We start from the raw sequence: 14931 nt of genomic DNA, 5'->3' as shown, positions 1-14931 counted from the left end.
CTCTATGCGCTCATTGGCAACCTTAATGAAACATATTTGTCAGCCACACTTATTAACGGCAGCTCTCCTCTAATGATCTATGGCACTTGTTATTGTGCTGAGTAAAATTTAGTGACCTGGACAGTAGAGTTGGTTGTCTCAAGACCGGTCTTGGTCTCGAGACCGGTCTCGAGACCACTTTTATGTGGTCTTGGTCTTGTCTTGGTCTCGACGGACTTTTGTCTTGGTCTCGGTCTTAGTCTCGCTGTTTCGGTCTTGCATTCTCAAATCGACATAGTGTTTGGGAGATTTGGAGTCAACCATCAGCGGAGCGGGGGGGGGGGGGGGGGGGGGGGTGGCTTACTGGGCTTAAGCCCGGGTCATTTTTTCAGAAGCATGGGGTCTTTTGGAGTGTAATTTGTTAGTTAGATGCCTGACTGACAACTGTATAAAACAAAAACAACACATGAAGCACAGAGCGCACCGTCGTAAATTCCCCCTAATTTTGGTATGATCCGAGCTCAGGCACTAGGCGACTGAGCACAGCACCCATGTAAGCGAGGGGGGAGAAGCTGCTGCTTGCGAGTTTGCTGCAGACAGAGGAGAGCATAAGTTTGACCAGGTACCAAAGCAAATCATTCGTACTGAACTAATAATGTAAATATGACGGTGTATCACAAAAGATTGATATCAAACTGATCACTTGGTTGCGTTACTTGCTCTTCGAGTGAATCAACAAATGGATAAATAAAAAGCCGAACAGCAATGCTGATTTTTTAAAGTCTTAGCTTACATTTCATATTTTCAGTTGTTACCCTCCATGGCTAAACAAACTCTCTAAATCGGTTTCAGTTGTGTACTGATGAACACAACAATGGACATAAGGAGCTTCTTTCAAAGAAAAAACTCAGATGTTATTTTATATATTATGCTTTGGATGTTGTTCAGTATGTTTCTATGCAAAACAAGAGGAATTTCAATACATAGCAGTATATTCACAGTTGAAACCAGATATTTACATACACTTTATGGAGAAAACATAAAAACTTTTTTTTACTGTTAAACATCAATTTAGAGTAAACTTTTGTTTTAGATAAATAAATGTTGAAATATCTTTTGAATTAGTTAAATGTCAGAATAAAAAGAGGGAGCTGTCTATTTTAATCACTTTCATCAAATTTAGGAGGACATATACACCAAGTTTATTGTTAATTAATAAGAAAACTCCAGACGATTCCATTCTGAGCTGAAGAAGCTTCTGATAGGTTAGTAGAGTCCATGTGAGTAAACTGGTGGCACACCTGTGGATGCATATAAGGCAAAACACAGAGCCTGTTTCTTTGACATGGGAAAATCAAGAGATGTCAACCAAAACACCAGGAAAAGAATTGTGGAGCTCCATAAGTGTGGCTCAATTTTGAGTACAATTTGGTGCCATTTGCAATTAAGAAATACAGATAGTTTCTCTCTTTACTCTTAAAGTTAACAAATATGTTTTTTATATTTATCAATCTAAAAAAAATATTTAGTCTGATTTGATGTTACAATTAAAAAAGTGTTTGTGTTTTTATCTGAAGAGTACATAAATATCTGGTTTCAACTGTATATTTGATGACTGTCAGCACAAAGAGGGAGAGAGAGGAACAGAGAGGGAGAGAGAGGAGCAGAGGGGGAGAGAGAGAATGACGACAGAACAGAGATGGAACAAGAGCAGGTGAGACACACATGTTAGTCAAATGGTTGTTTGCCAAAACTCATCAGAACATGTATCTAGTACCTTGTGTTTCTTTTTAGATACCATTTGTTACTTTTCAAATTCTATATTTATTAAGTTATGCAGGCTTGTTTGCACAACAAGGCTAAATAATTATATAAACTTTTCTCAATCTAAATATTGTACTTTGGTAGAATTAAAAAATAAGTGTAGTGCAGGTCTATGATGATTTTTAGTGCCACTATCATTTAGTTCTGATTCTGGTTCTGTCTTGGTTACTGTTGTAGTCCTGTTTTAATTCTGGATCAGTTCTGGGTCTGGTTGAATTGGGGTTTAGTCCCTGTGTCTTGATACAGGCCTGACTTTGTTCTGCCTTGCTGCTTAATTAAAAAACTAGTTTAAGGTGTCCTGCATATGTATATAGAATAGCATCTGGCTGCAGTTTAAAGACTTTTTTTGTCTTGGTCTCAGTCTTGGTCTTGGTCTCGCCTCGGTCTCGGTCTTGGTCTCGTCTCAACTTGGTCTTGGTCTTGTCTTGGTCTCGATACCCTCTGGTCTTGGTCTTGTCTTGGTCTCGATACCCTCTGGTCTTGGTCTTGTCTTGGTCTCGGATTAGGCGGTCTTGACTACAAGTCTACTGGACAGTAGGTCCCAAGGACGTGTTATAATGATTGACTAGAATAACCTATAAGAACCCTAAATCTGATGTTATGAGTTAACACACACATAAAGTCTTACCAGTTACTGTTTTAAGGAAGTAATAGAATGAATGTCCACAATTCTGACTTTGAATGCAGATAGATAATTTTTATTAAAGCAATATGTCAGCAGGGGTTAGCAAACAGCTTAATTGCAATTTAAACAATCAAAACCGAATAATCAATTTATCACACTATAAACCCTAACTATTCTGTTGCTAAATGACTACAACCGTTGTTGAGGTGGGTCTTCTTTTAGGAGCGAAGGAGGATCATCGTGCGCACTGATAGAATCTAGCTTCTTCTGATCACCTCCTGTGTGTATGTAAGTCCCCTGTCTTCCTTTGTTGATTGTCAGGTCGTCTGTTTACCATCCACGTCTCATCTTAGTATTCATAATCTTCATTGTGGTTTCATAGTTTTCACTGTTTTCATAGTTAGTATTAGTTCTTTCCAGTTTAGGTGTTAGTTTAGTTCTCGTCACTGTTCATGTTGTTTGCACTTTTCGTCGTCAGCCCTAATGAAGGCTCGCTTTTGTTTCCTCTCTCAGTGTCTGCATTTGGGTCTATATTCAAAACACACCGGCGTACCCCACTGTGACATATTTATGTGTTCAACAGACTCAATAAACTGATTGGCAAAGCCAGAAATGATGTGGGGATGGAGCTGGACTTTCTTACTGTGGTGTCAGAGAGGCGGACGCTTTCCAACATAAGGACAACGCCGGACAATACCTTGCACCCACTCCATAACGTGCTAGCTAATCACAGGAGCACATTCAGTGAGAGACTGAGATTACCCAAATGCACCACTGAATGACATCATATTTTAACTGTTTTACTATCACTCAAGTTCATATGTTCATATGGGGCGACTGTGGCTCAGAGGGTTGGGAAGCGCATCTGTAACCGGAAGGTCGCCGGTTCGATCCCTGGGCTCTCTGTCCTGGTCGTTGTGTCCTTGGGCAAGACACTTTACCCTACTGCCTACTGGTGTTGGCCAGAGGGGCCGATGGCGTGATATGGCAGCCTCGCTTCTGTCAGTCTTCCCCAGGGCAGCTGTGGCTACAACCGTAGTTTGCCTCCACCAGTGAGTGAATGAATAGTGGTATTGTAAAGCGCTTTGGGTGCCTTGAAAAAGCGCTATATAAATCCAATCCATTATTATTATATGTGTGTGAAGGTAGACAAACAAATACTGTTGGCAATACGGTGTCGATCAATTATTAGTAAACAGTACAAACATAAACAAATTATTTTTTAGTTTGCTTTACACATTGTCCAAACATGGTTTTTGAATAGTAACTTTAAAAAAATTAAGTCTCAGCTGTATCCTGCTGACCAGCCTACACATTTCTCTCAATTGTCCCATAAGTTTGAATAAGTGGTGTGTGATAGAGACACGGCAGGTCCAGAGAGTGTTAGGCAAAGCCATCGTTGTTGCACACTCGGCTGCACCTCTCAGCTGTCAGCCGCACATTCATCACACCACAACTCACAACAACCCCTGCTTCCCCGTGTTTTTAACACGGCAGGCGTGATTGCGGATGCCGTGCAGGTGGGTCCGCACAGCACCACTGACCATGCCTCACCACAGAATGAATGGGGTAAGGTTGGTAATGATATATTTGATCACAACCCTAGAATCGTTTAGGAGCCCATTTTGCTGACTTGTTCATTTCAGCTGTCAGACCACATCCTTTCAGCTCTCTGTATAAAGCTGAGCGTCACGGTTTCAGTGCATTCAACATCTATGAGAAATCTCAATTTGATACACGATACACGGAGTCCAAAGTACCATCAGGGTGTACACCCCACCCCTGGCATCGTTGCCCACCTCTCAATTTTAAATACACGTAGTCATTGAGGGCTAGCAGGAGGGACCATGCGCTTACCTGCTGCTCTCTGGCAGGTAGCTCCAAGCCCTCCTGGGTTTTAAATGCACCTTAGAACACACATGCATCAACATTACAATGAGCGGGTGGAGGGAGGTTTGGAGTCTTCTCTCACCCCCATTCTCTGCGACCTGCTGGAGCAGGGGGGCTAGGACTAGGAGGAGGAGTTGGCCGTCCGACTGCGGTCTGGAGTGTGGAGCCTTCCTGCTGCTGCGGAGTCGGGGCGATCTGCCTCCCCCCACCGCAGGGAAAAGGGAAACACCACCTGGGTCTGGGTGCAGTTCCCCCCTCCAGGGGCGGGGGCACCTAGACCCGGTTTGTAGAGTACGCTTGGGGAGTGTGATCGTGTGTACAACGTCTCTTTATGTCTGTCTCCACGTTGGTTGAGTGTGGAGTAAGTGCATATGAGAGCATGAGGGTGGGAATGGATGTTTGTATCTGTGTGTGCCTGTATGTCTGTGTCTATATGTCAGGTTGGGTGTCAGGCGCCACCTCTCTGGGGACATCTCAGGCCCTCCAAGGTTTGGAGGCCTATCTCCCCCTACCACCACTTCCCCTGCCAGTGGCGGACCCCCTCAGACATCGGTGCGTTGGTGGTTCTTTGTGTCCGGGGATGGGCGTCCAGGTACACACCGGCTCACTCCTTGGCGGCCGCTTATCGGGGCCTGGAGCCTGGGGCTCGCTCGGGCCACTTCGGAGGTGGGGTGCCCCCGGCCTCTCGGCCTGGGGCTCGGTCACTCAGGCGCAGCTGGCTGCCGGCGGAGCTCACGGGCGCGTCACTGCAACTCCCCCTGGCTTCTGCTCCGCGGCTGCTGAGTGAGCCCTCATCTGGGACTCTCCTCAGCTCTTTCCGGGACAGTGGCGCAGCTGCCCCTCTGTTGGTCTTCCTTGGTCTCTTGTGTTCTGGGGGCCTCTGGATGTCTGGAGTTTTGATCTCCTCCACACCTGCTTCATGCCCTGGAGGACGGGGCTGTGGCCCCCCCACACCCTCTAGCAGATTATTACATGAAGGAACCTTTTAAAAAACAAAAAACAAGCGCGTCCATGCTCACAGGTGTACACACAGGTGATCACACCCACAAACTACACCCTTTATGGCTCCTACCTCAAAGCACACTGTGTTCTGTTGATCTTATGTGCTGCACAATAATGTTTAATATTTAGTATTTACTGTCATATTCCCATATATCATTGTGATGTTGTTTATTCTATTACTCTTGTTCTCTTCTGCTTGCTTTCTTTTTTCTTTCTCAGCAGGTGATCCAGGTGATTGATATATGCATTTTTTTTTCTCTGCCCGTTCTGTTGGTTTTTGTCTTTTGCCCTTCTCCCCCGTCCCTCTTCTCAGCTGTTTCTCTTTCCCTCTTTCTTTCTCCCCTTCTTTCCCCCAGTCAAGTCTGTCCCGTATTCAGTAAGTGAAAATAAAATAAACAATAAAAGGTGAATCAAATGGACCATTACGGCAAGGCTGGGATGGTCAGTTTGGTAAAGTAAATCCGTTGGGCATCTTTCTTTGCCTTTAGACAACAATTCTGATGGCAAAAGAGCCAAACGGGACAGGCAAAAAAAAATAAAATAAAATAAAAAAATAAGAGAAATCTCAATTTGTCTTTTTTAAATAACTTAGATTACCCCCAAGTATATCAGTGTTTCATTTCACTGCACTTTGCTATTTTTTTCTTTTCTTCTTTGTTTTCTTCTTTAGATGTAGATTGATGTAATAAGGTTTCCTGCAAAAGACAATTAAAAAGAATAATATTTAAATTAATAATATTTAAAATAATAATAATAAATCATTATTTACAAGGGCAATTATCAGTTTGCTAGTGCATATATATATTCTTAAATTCCTGTATATTTTGTTATACTTTAAGGATGTTCAGTTTATTAGACTGAATCATGTTGGAATGAAACAAAGTTGTCATGTTTTCACCTGAATTTTATTTTACATTTGATTAAAAAAATATTTTTTCCAATTTGAATGTAATACATCAGTAATGTATGAAACATATAGTATTGTATTACATGTATTAAATGTATTACATGTGATGTGTAAAACACATACTCCACATGTAATGTGAAGCAGTTGTCACAGGGTGTTCATTTCAGTCATCTGTTCTTGAATTCATCATGTGATCATTTTGTTATGTGACTGGATATTTTTTTCTTGCTTTAGGTCATGGTTCTGAGATTGTTGGAGGGAACGAAGTCGAGCCACACTCACTGCCTTTCATGGCTCGTGTGAGAAGTGCTCGATTTATGTGTGGCGGGATATTAATCCATCCACAATGGGTCCTGACAGCTCCCCAATGTGGAGAGTAGGAATGTTTACTTTCTTAAAATTTCAAAATATTGCAATATTTATCTGACTGTGTGAAAGATGATACATAAAGAGATTTAACAAGAGATCACAAGGAAAAAGTCTGTAAGACATGATTTGATCTGACAGCTTGGCAGATTAATGAAAAATGAAAATAGCAAACGCAAAATAATCTTCTTTAAAGGTATTTTATTTTACATTTGGTTCAGAACTGGAATAAGAAAGTAGATACTAAACTATGTCAGTTTATTTTGCCAAGAATCTTTTCAAGCATCATATAAAATGCTTTATTATAATTATTAATGTAAAACTTTATTATTATTTTTCTATTTAACCTTTATTTAACCAGGAAGATCCCATTGAGATTAAAAGCCTCTTTTTCAAGGGAGACTTAGCCAAGATAGGCAGCAGCAAGTGTCTCACAGTTACAAAAATTACATAATTAAACACACATGCAAAAATAAATAAAACAAAATAAAAATAAAATTCAAATGAAATAAAAATGACAAACAATCTAATTAAAACACTAGCATGTTATGGACTTGGCCTCAACGATTCTTAGTTTTGATTTAAAAGCACTAAATGAAATGAATTCAGTCATTTTCCAGTAGTCACGCAGTTCGTTCCAAACCAAGGGTGCTAAATGGAAAAAAGCTCTTTTGCCAACTTCAGTTTGGGCAAATGGAACAGAAAACAACAAGTAACCTTGCGGATGAAGAGAATAACACCCAGCAGCTTTCATTGCAAGCAGGGAACATATACAGAAAGGCAGCAATCCAAGCATTGCCTTATATATAAAACTGTATAAATGAGAGTTCCTCCGACTGGTCAAAGCAGGCCATCCAACCTGAGGGCATGAAAGCATTGGGAAGGCCCTTTCAGAGCCGTGCAAGCACCGCACCGATGGACATGGAGCTCTACGTCCTGGCGACACCCGGGCCAGTAGAACCGAGACCGAAGTCGCCGCAGAGTCTTGGTAACCCCAAAGTGTCTTGCCCCCGCCGCACAATGGACCAGCTGGAGGACCCTGGACCACAACTGTTGAGGTACCAAGAGCTGGAAGACCTCACGGTGACCCCCGGGAGCCTGCCAACGGCAATAGAGGAGGCCGTTCCGCTGACTCCCATCAGCAATTAGAACTACATAGGGCCAGAGAAAGGTGAGCTCTAGTGTTAGAGAGACTTGTTGGATTGCAGCTAGTGAGCTGTGTGTTTGGTGATTGATTGCTCCTGCTCTGTGGAGAGGAGTGTGTATGTGTGCGTGTGTGCACGTGCCCGCATGTTACTTACTTTTCAGTTTATTGACCAACACCTGAGTTTTGTTTTGTTGCTTCAAAAAGTGATAGTGGCTTGTCTGTCTCCTTTAGTTATTAGTTATTAATAGAAACATTAATAAAACTCTTTAATTTAACGATTCTGCCTCCCGGCCTCCTTTTTTCAATCTGGACAGCTTTTGTTACTTTCCCTAATCCCCTATACATTTTTTAGGGGAACGTAACCCAATTACAAAAAGAAAGTCATCAGTTGCCTAGTATAGCCATTGACCGCCCTACATTCCACCGTCTGTGCCCAGGGAATGGTATAACCTGTATGTACGACTTTCGAATATCCACAAAGAAGTCCCACTCACACCCATCGTTAGCAGTATAAACTCAGCCACCTACAACAATTCCAAGCACCGCGGCACCATTCTAGCTCCCCTTGTGGGGAACACAGCCCATCACATCAAAACCTCTACTGACTTCACCAACAAGGTCAAAAAACCTACACTGGATCCAGTCAATCAAATTGTCCTTTGATGGGTGTTAGGTTTTGTATTGTTGATTGTCATTTATGCTTAGAAATATTTAACCATATATGCTTAGAGGTGCATAATTGATTGTGTAGTGATAGGATGTGTGATCTTTAACAGGCTGCAAAGGCTTGGTGTGTATTCCACACTGGAATGCACACCTACATCCTGGGAGCATGAGAAGAGGTCGTACCTTGTTTTATTGTTTTATGGTAGGATAAACGTGGCTGTGTTTGTTTTAGGCTAAGTGCCTTTTGTTTAGATGAACTGTTGGACTTCCAGACCAGCAGGTTTAGGGAAGTCATTTATGGGGTCACACTCTGACCCCACACACACACACACACGGTACTCTTTGTGTGTATGTAGACGTCATATGTTAATGAACCTATGCATATTCATGTAACCTCAATAAAAGAGCAGTGTTACGGGGGAGCGGACGAGAGCAACTGGGGTCAAGCGAAGGAACGGCGTTTGTCCGGTTCTCTCCCGTGCACGAGAAACGTGAAGAACTTTGCCTACTTCGTGTCTTGCTTGCTGTGTAATTATATTGCCTTCAACGTTCCAGCGAATAGGTTCAAGCTACAAACCTATCATTAATTGGTCCTTCGAGATCCGGAGCCCTGGAGTCGACATTCACCGAGGGGAGAGGAGACACGCTGAAAGACTGACGTCAGCCAGGAAGTTCCTGTAGTAAAGTCCCGAGACGTGAGAATTTGTCATCGGGCCGATGGATTAGCTGTCTGTTTTCTCTCCTCGATGAATGACGATCGGCGGGATTCAAGGCTATATTACACGCTAAGCAACTCCGAGTAAGTTGAGAGAGCGACTCTATAACCGCAGAACTGGGTTAGTGTCCTGAAAAAGAGGTTTTGGTAAAATCGCCCAAGGGCCCAAGCGTCCGGTGAGTGTCCGGTTTTGAAATCGCCCTGGGTTTGTGTCCCGAGCGTCCCTTTATTGTGTCTTGCTTGCTGTGTAATTATATTGCCTTCAACGTTTCAGCGAATAGGTTCAAGCTACAAACCTATCAATGGGCTCTCCCTTTTAACTTGTATCCCTAAAACCGAGGCAGCGCAGACTGTGAGAAAACAACTACAGCTCCTTAGAAAAGAGGACCAACTTTACCCCTGATCAGATTTGCACACTGTTAGGCCTTAACACCGCATGAAGCTTATGCGTAAGTTCAATAAAGAAGATCTATGGTGTCACATCTGTCTGCTTCCAGGTGTTGCTAGCTAAATCAAAACTTCACATCACTTCCACTTTCCCATGCTGTCAAACTGATTGTGACATCACTCTCGCCCCTCGTCCTCTCTTGTCCCTTGCTATTTCCCCCTTGCCAGCCTCTCTTGTCCCTCTCCCTCTCTTTTTCCTCACTCTGTCGCTCGCCCTCTCTCTCACCCTCGCTCTCTGTCCCTTGCTCTCCTCCCTCTGTTCCCTGGGTTTTCTTCTGTCTGTGTCCCAGTGTGTGTTTCTCATACTTCCTGTTTTAGTTTGACAGTCTCTTGTCCTTTGTGTTCCAAGTTCAGTTGTTCTTCCCCTGTGTCGTTAGTTAGATTACGTTCTAACTATCCATCTATTCCATCAGTCACGACTCCCCATCGTGACTGATGGAACTGTGGGCAACAGCATAGCAGGCCCAGCAGGCGTGACAACCTCAAACAGAGACGAAGCAAAACCAGCAGGCGCAGGGACTGCTGGTGGAGACTTAGCTGCCCCGGCTGCAGCATCCCGGAGAACTCCAGCAACTCCCAAGCTTGGAGTGCCTCCTTGGCCTGGTCCAGACAGCTGAGCAGCCCCCAAGTCAAGAAGATTGCCAACTCTGGACTGCTGCAAAGAATAGCGCTTATTTCCACCAACTTAGCCTATACATCCAAGGCTTCAGAAACACGCCTCCAAAGGCACATGAGGCGAGCGATGTCTGCATCCCGAGCAAGATCCGCAGAGACCACACCCCTGCCACACATCCCCACCTGAAGCGGGGGCCACATTCAACCAAACACCGGCCACCCGCGTGACAACCTCCCCAAAGTGTGTAGCTTTGCTCTCAGGTTCAGCATGTACTGAATTTCATTTTTTTTCACGGCTTGAACCTCCCAGTTTTCTTTAATAAGGTCAAGCATACCCCTCGGCTTACTGGCATACAGTAATTCAAAGGGAGAAAATACTGCGGGGGCCTGGGGCACCTCCTGCACTGCAAACAAAGGAGGGTCTAACCAGCGGTCCCAATTGTGTTCATCCTCGTGAATGAACTTACAAATCATGGACTCTAAAGTCTTATTCAGCTGCTCCACCAGCCCGTCAGTCCGCGGGTAGTAGATGTTGGTCCAAACAGATTTAATCCCCAGTAATTCATACAGCTCTTTTAGTGTGCGAAACAGGAACAAAGTGCCCTGGTCAGTCAGTATTTCTTTCAGAATCCCGACTTGGGAGACATCCTCAAACAATATCTGAGCCACACTCTTTAAAGAGATGGTGCACAGCGGCACTGCTTCCGGGTATTGCGTTGCATAATCCACCAGAACTAATAGCTGCGTGCACTCTGGTGAAATGGCCCGATGAGGTCCATACCAATGCGCTCAAATGGGATCTCCATTAATAGTAACGGGTACAATGGCACTTTTGGAACAGCTGGCTGGTTAACCAGCTGACACTCCGGGCATGCCCAGATGCCCAGCCAATAAAATCGGGCCATTATTCTCTCCAGAGTATTATCTCATCCCATATGCCCTGCCATGGGGTTGCAATGAGCCGCCTGGAAATCCTGATGGCTTTGTGGCACCAACAACTGGGTGTATATTTCATCAGTGCGAGTGTCACGGCACACTCAATACAGCTTATTAGAATGCATCAGTTTCCATTTCTCTAGTTTGCTGACTCATGGTGAAACCACATCTTTTGGGTTTCAGTGAATTCAACACCTGATAAACGAGAGATAAGAAAAAAAATGTTCTGTCCGAGAAATTTTGATGCCTTAAATACCTTCTCCATGAACAAAAGGCAGTACACAGCTGTTTCACACCTTAAGGTTCACGCTCCCTTGCTACCTACCAGAGTCCTCAAAGAGACAAAAGACTCTTCCTGTGGAGTTGTCTGCTTCCCCCAACTTCCTTACTAGACCCCCACCATTTGTCTTACTGTATGAGTGTGAGACATGTTAAAATCCAGTGGCACCAAGGTATCATACAATAAAATAATGTGATTAATACATAAGTAAAAGAAATTCCTATACATGCCCCTTCCTGATTTCTTATGTTTTAACATGTTTGTTAAACTTACATGTTTCCAATTTCAAATGTTAACACAGATGTTCAGAGTAAATACAGATTGTAGTTTTTTAAATGATGATTTCATTTAGTTTGGGGAAACAGCTCTCCAACTTTACCTCATGTAGAAAAAGTCATTTCCTTCTAAACCTAATAAGTGGTTTTGTCATCTAGCAAGAACTGCAATCAAGCATTTGCAATAACTAATAAAAAAAGCACTTGGGACAGTTGTGTTGGTGACAGCTTTTGTTATAATATCAGTAATATTTTTATGAATATGGGATACTGTTACATGTTTGCATAGACTTTTGTGAAATATGGAGACACTCCTGGCATTATATGAGCAAAGTGAGACTCATTTTTTAGGGTTCGTGGAGATGAGTGTGAAGATCCAAACAATCCCTGTCAGTGATGGAGAAGCTTTGATGAAAATATTTGGTAAAAAGTTCACCAGCATGAAGGAAATTAAGTTTCAAACTTTCCTTAGGAGGACCCCAGCACGCCTGCTTAAAGAAAAGTAAGTGTGGCGATGTTGATGCTTGCAGCGACTGCTGTATAGAGGTCATCCTGCTACACATGAAACACATCAGAGTCATAATTGTTATTTGTTTAGTAGAACTGTGCAACACAAGCACTTAGTTACATTTTTCATTGTATCCAGACACAGTTAGAGACACATCTACAGCAGCATCTCTGTGCAGGACAAACGACAGTTGACGAAGAAGACATCAAAAACTTCACTTCACTCCTCTACAATACGTTGGTTCCTTTGTTTAAAAGGCCAAAATGAATCGAGGGAGAACGAGAAGAGGATCGGCGAGTGCTTCACCATACAATACAGTACAGCTGATTAACCTGCAAGAAGAATTTCAAATGATACAGGCTGAAAATGTCAAATTATAAGAAGAGGCAGAAAAATCAAGAGGAGAAGCTACAAATTCAAAGTTTGAAACTGAAGTAGTATTGCAGGAATTACTGCATGTGGGTCTCAAACTTAAAGGAGAGAAAATGGGAAAACAACAGGCAGAAAACGAGAATGAAAACATGAAGAAAGAACTGTTGGAAGCTCAAAAACCATTGGAGGAAGAGAAAACCACAGCACAAGAAGCCAAAAATAAATATCAAACTGCAAAGAAGGAGGCAGGAAATGTGATTCAGGAATTACAGGAGGTGCAGGAAGCTTTTGAAGAGGAAAAAAGGAAAATGCAGTTGGCAATACAAGAAGCTGCAAATGTAATGGCTGAAGGTGAAAAACTAAGGAAGGAATTACTGCATGTAAAGCAACAACTTGAAGAGGAGAAAAAACATAAACATGAGGCAGAAAATGAGATTGAAAATATGAAGAAAGAATTGTTGGAAGCTCAAAAAGTGTTGGAGGAAGAGAAAATTAAAATACAGGAAGTAAAGAAAGAAATGGAAGATACAAAGAGTTACACTCAAAACATGAAGAAGGAACTGATGGAAGTGCAAGAAGAACTTGCAGAAGAGAAAATTGAGGTGAAGGTGTTCAAGAAAGAAATGACCGGCTCTGCGGTGACCAAGAAAGACTGCAAAGACGCACTTAAAGAAATACGAAAGCACAAAAAGGAAGCTAAAGAGCTCCTCAAACAGAGAGGGAAACTGGCCAAACAGCAGCTGAAAGAAAAATTTAAAGATGCCGAGGAGCAGCTCAACAAAACCTTAAAAGAACTGAAGGCAAAAGAAAAAGAAAAGAAAGCCGAGGACAGGAGGGGATTCTGGAGCAGACTGCTGAGAAAGAACTGACCCAGCAGCATCAAGTTGGAGGAGATCAATAGTTTCTTCCTCCTTCCCCCTCTCTCCACCTTTCTTTCACCCCATCCTTCTTCTTGGGACGTTTGTTTGTTTTTTAAAAAACTCTAATCTAAATACATGTACTGAAATACACAAATAAAATTGCCATAACTTGACCTCATGTTGCCTGCTTCTTTTCTTGTGTGTCTGTGGATGTAAAACAGTAACACACTTTCTGCTCTGTGTCTTTAATTGTAAATAAATGCAATATGTTTTCATTTCAAAATGCAGTGCCAAAAACTTCTGCTCTAAATCTTTTTTTTTAGCGATGCTGTCCGCTTGTTGTGGAAGTTTTCCATTTAAATAAAGCCTGCAGACGAGCGGTGAGCGGTAGCTAACATTCTTTAATCAAAACACACAAAGAACAGACAACCAAGCTTGATGAAGTCCTTGCACGACCGCGGGACAGACAGTCAGCAGAGTCTCCCTGAGCCTAGCATGGCTCTCAGTTAATGATTTCTCTGAATTGTTGTGTTTCCATCACAGAAACGCCATACAGCATATATCTGTAATGAGATTGGTTCACAAGGTTAAACTTATTTCCAAGTTTCTCTAATCCACATGAGGTCAAAAATATACATACAAACTTAAATATATGTACATGCCCCATCTCGTCAGGATGGCTTTGGTAGTCATCAGCAAGTTTCTGACATTATTTTGTCTCAATAGGTGTCCTGTTTTCTTGGCAGAACTGAAAGACTTCATTTAAACACAACAACATTCAACATCTGGTCAAAAAGCTAAGAAGAAATGGCCTGCCTGAGGAATTTCAGTGTTTTCATTTGATGGATGTTTCTCTTCATCATCCAGCCAGGCAAGCTGGCTGTCTCATCCTAAGACAGCTGGGACAGGTTCCACAGCACATTTCCCTTCCCACAGCTTCAGACACAAGTATTGTGCAATACTTATTATCATGACTTAGGGTTTTACTCCTTTTTATCTCTCTCTTCCCTTGAAGAAATGTAATACTCTTAGTTCCAAACTTGCTGGAAGGGATATTTTGTTTATAGATGTTCTATTTACTGTTTATTTTGCAAGGGCCTTTCTTTGTGAAGTTTGCATTTCCACCTATGTCTGTGACATCAGTGACATACCTACATGTCCAACACGTTCGCACTCCCAAAGTGTAACATTTTACGCTATGTGAAAAATAGTGAATATATTACGCTTCCAGGCACCCAACATGTCCCTATATTACGAGATCGGAAAAATGAGGAAACATGAGAACCGTTTGGAATGAATCTACTTATGTACATACATTTTACTTACATCGCTTTGGAAAACACTATCTAACGTCAATAAAGTGCTGGTTAAGGTTAAGGATAAGGTTATGGTTTGGGATAAGGTTAGGGTTATTACCGCGGGAGTGTCATTCTACTGGATTTCATCCATAACCTTGCACGTAGCATAAGAACGCGAAAGGTGACCTTCTGCGTTCCTCAGGAATTGACAAATTGTCA

The sequence above is a fragment of the Mchenga conophoros genome, linkage group LG12 (genome assembly GCF_057382185.1).
Source record: "Mchenga conophoros isolate Kocher_MC1m ecotype Shallow Benthic linkage group LG12, M_conophoros_male_GT1.1, whole genome shotgun sequence".
Classification (NCBI taxonomy): Eukaryota; Metazoa; Chordata; class Actinopteri; order Cichliformes; family Cichlidae; genus Mchenga; species Mchenga conophoros.
The sequence above is the reverse complement of the archived record's forward strand: the minus strand, read 5'-3'. Positions refer to the sequence as shown.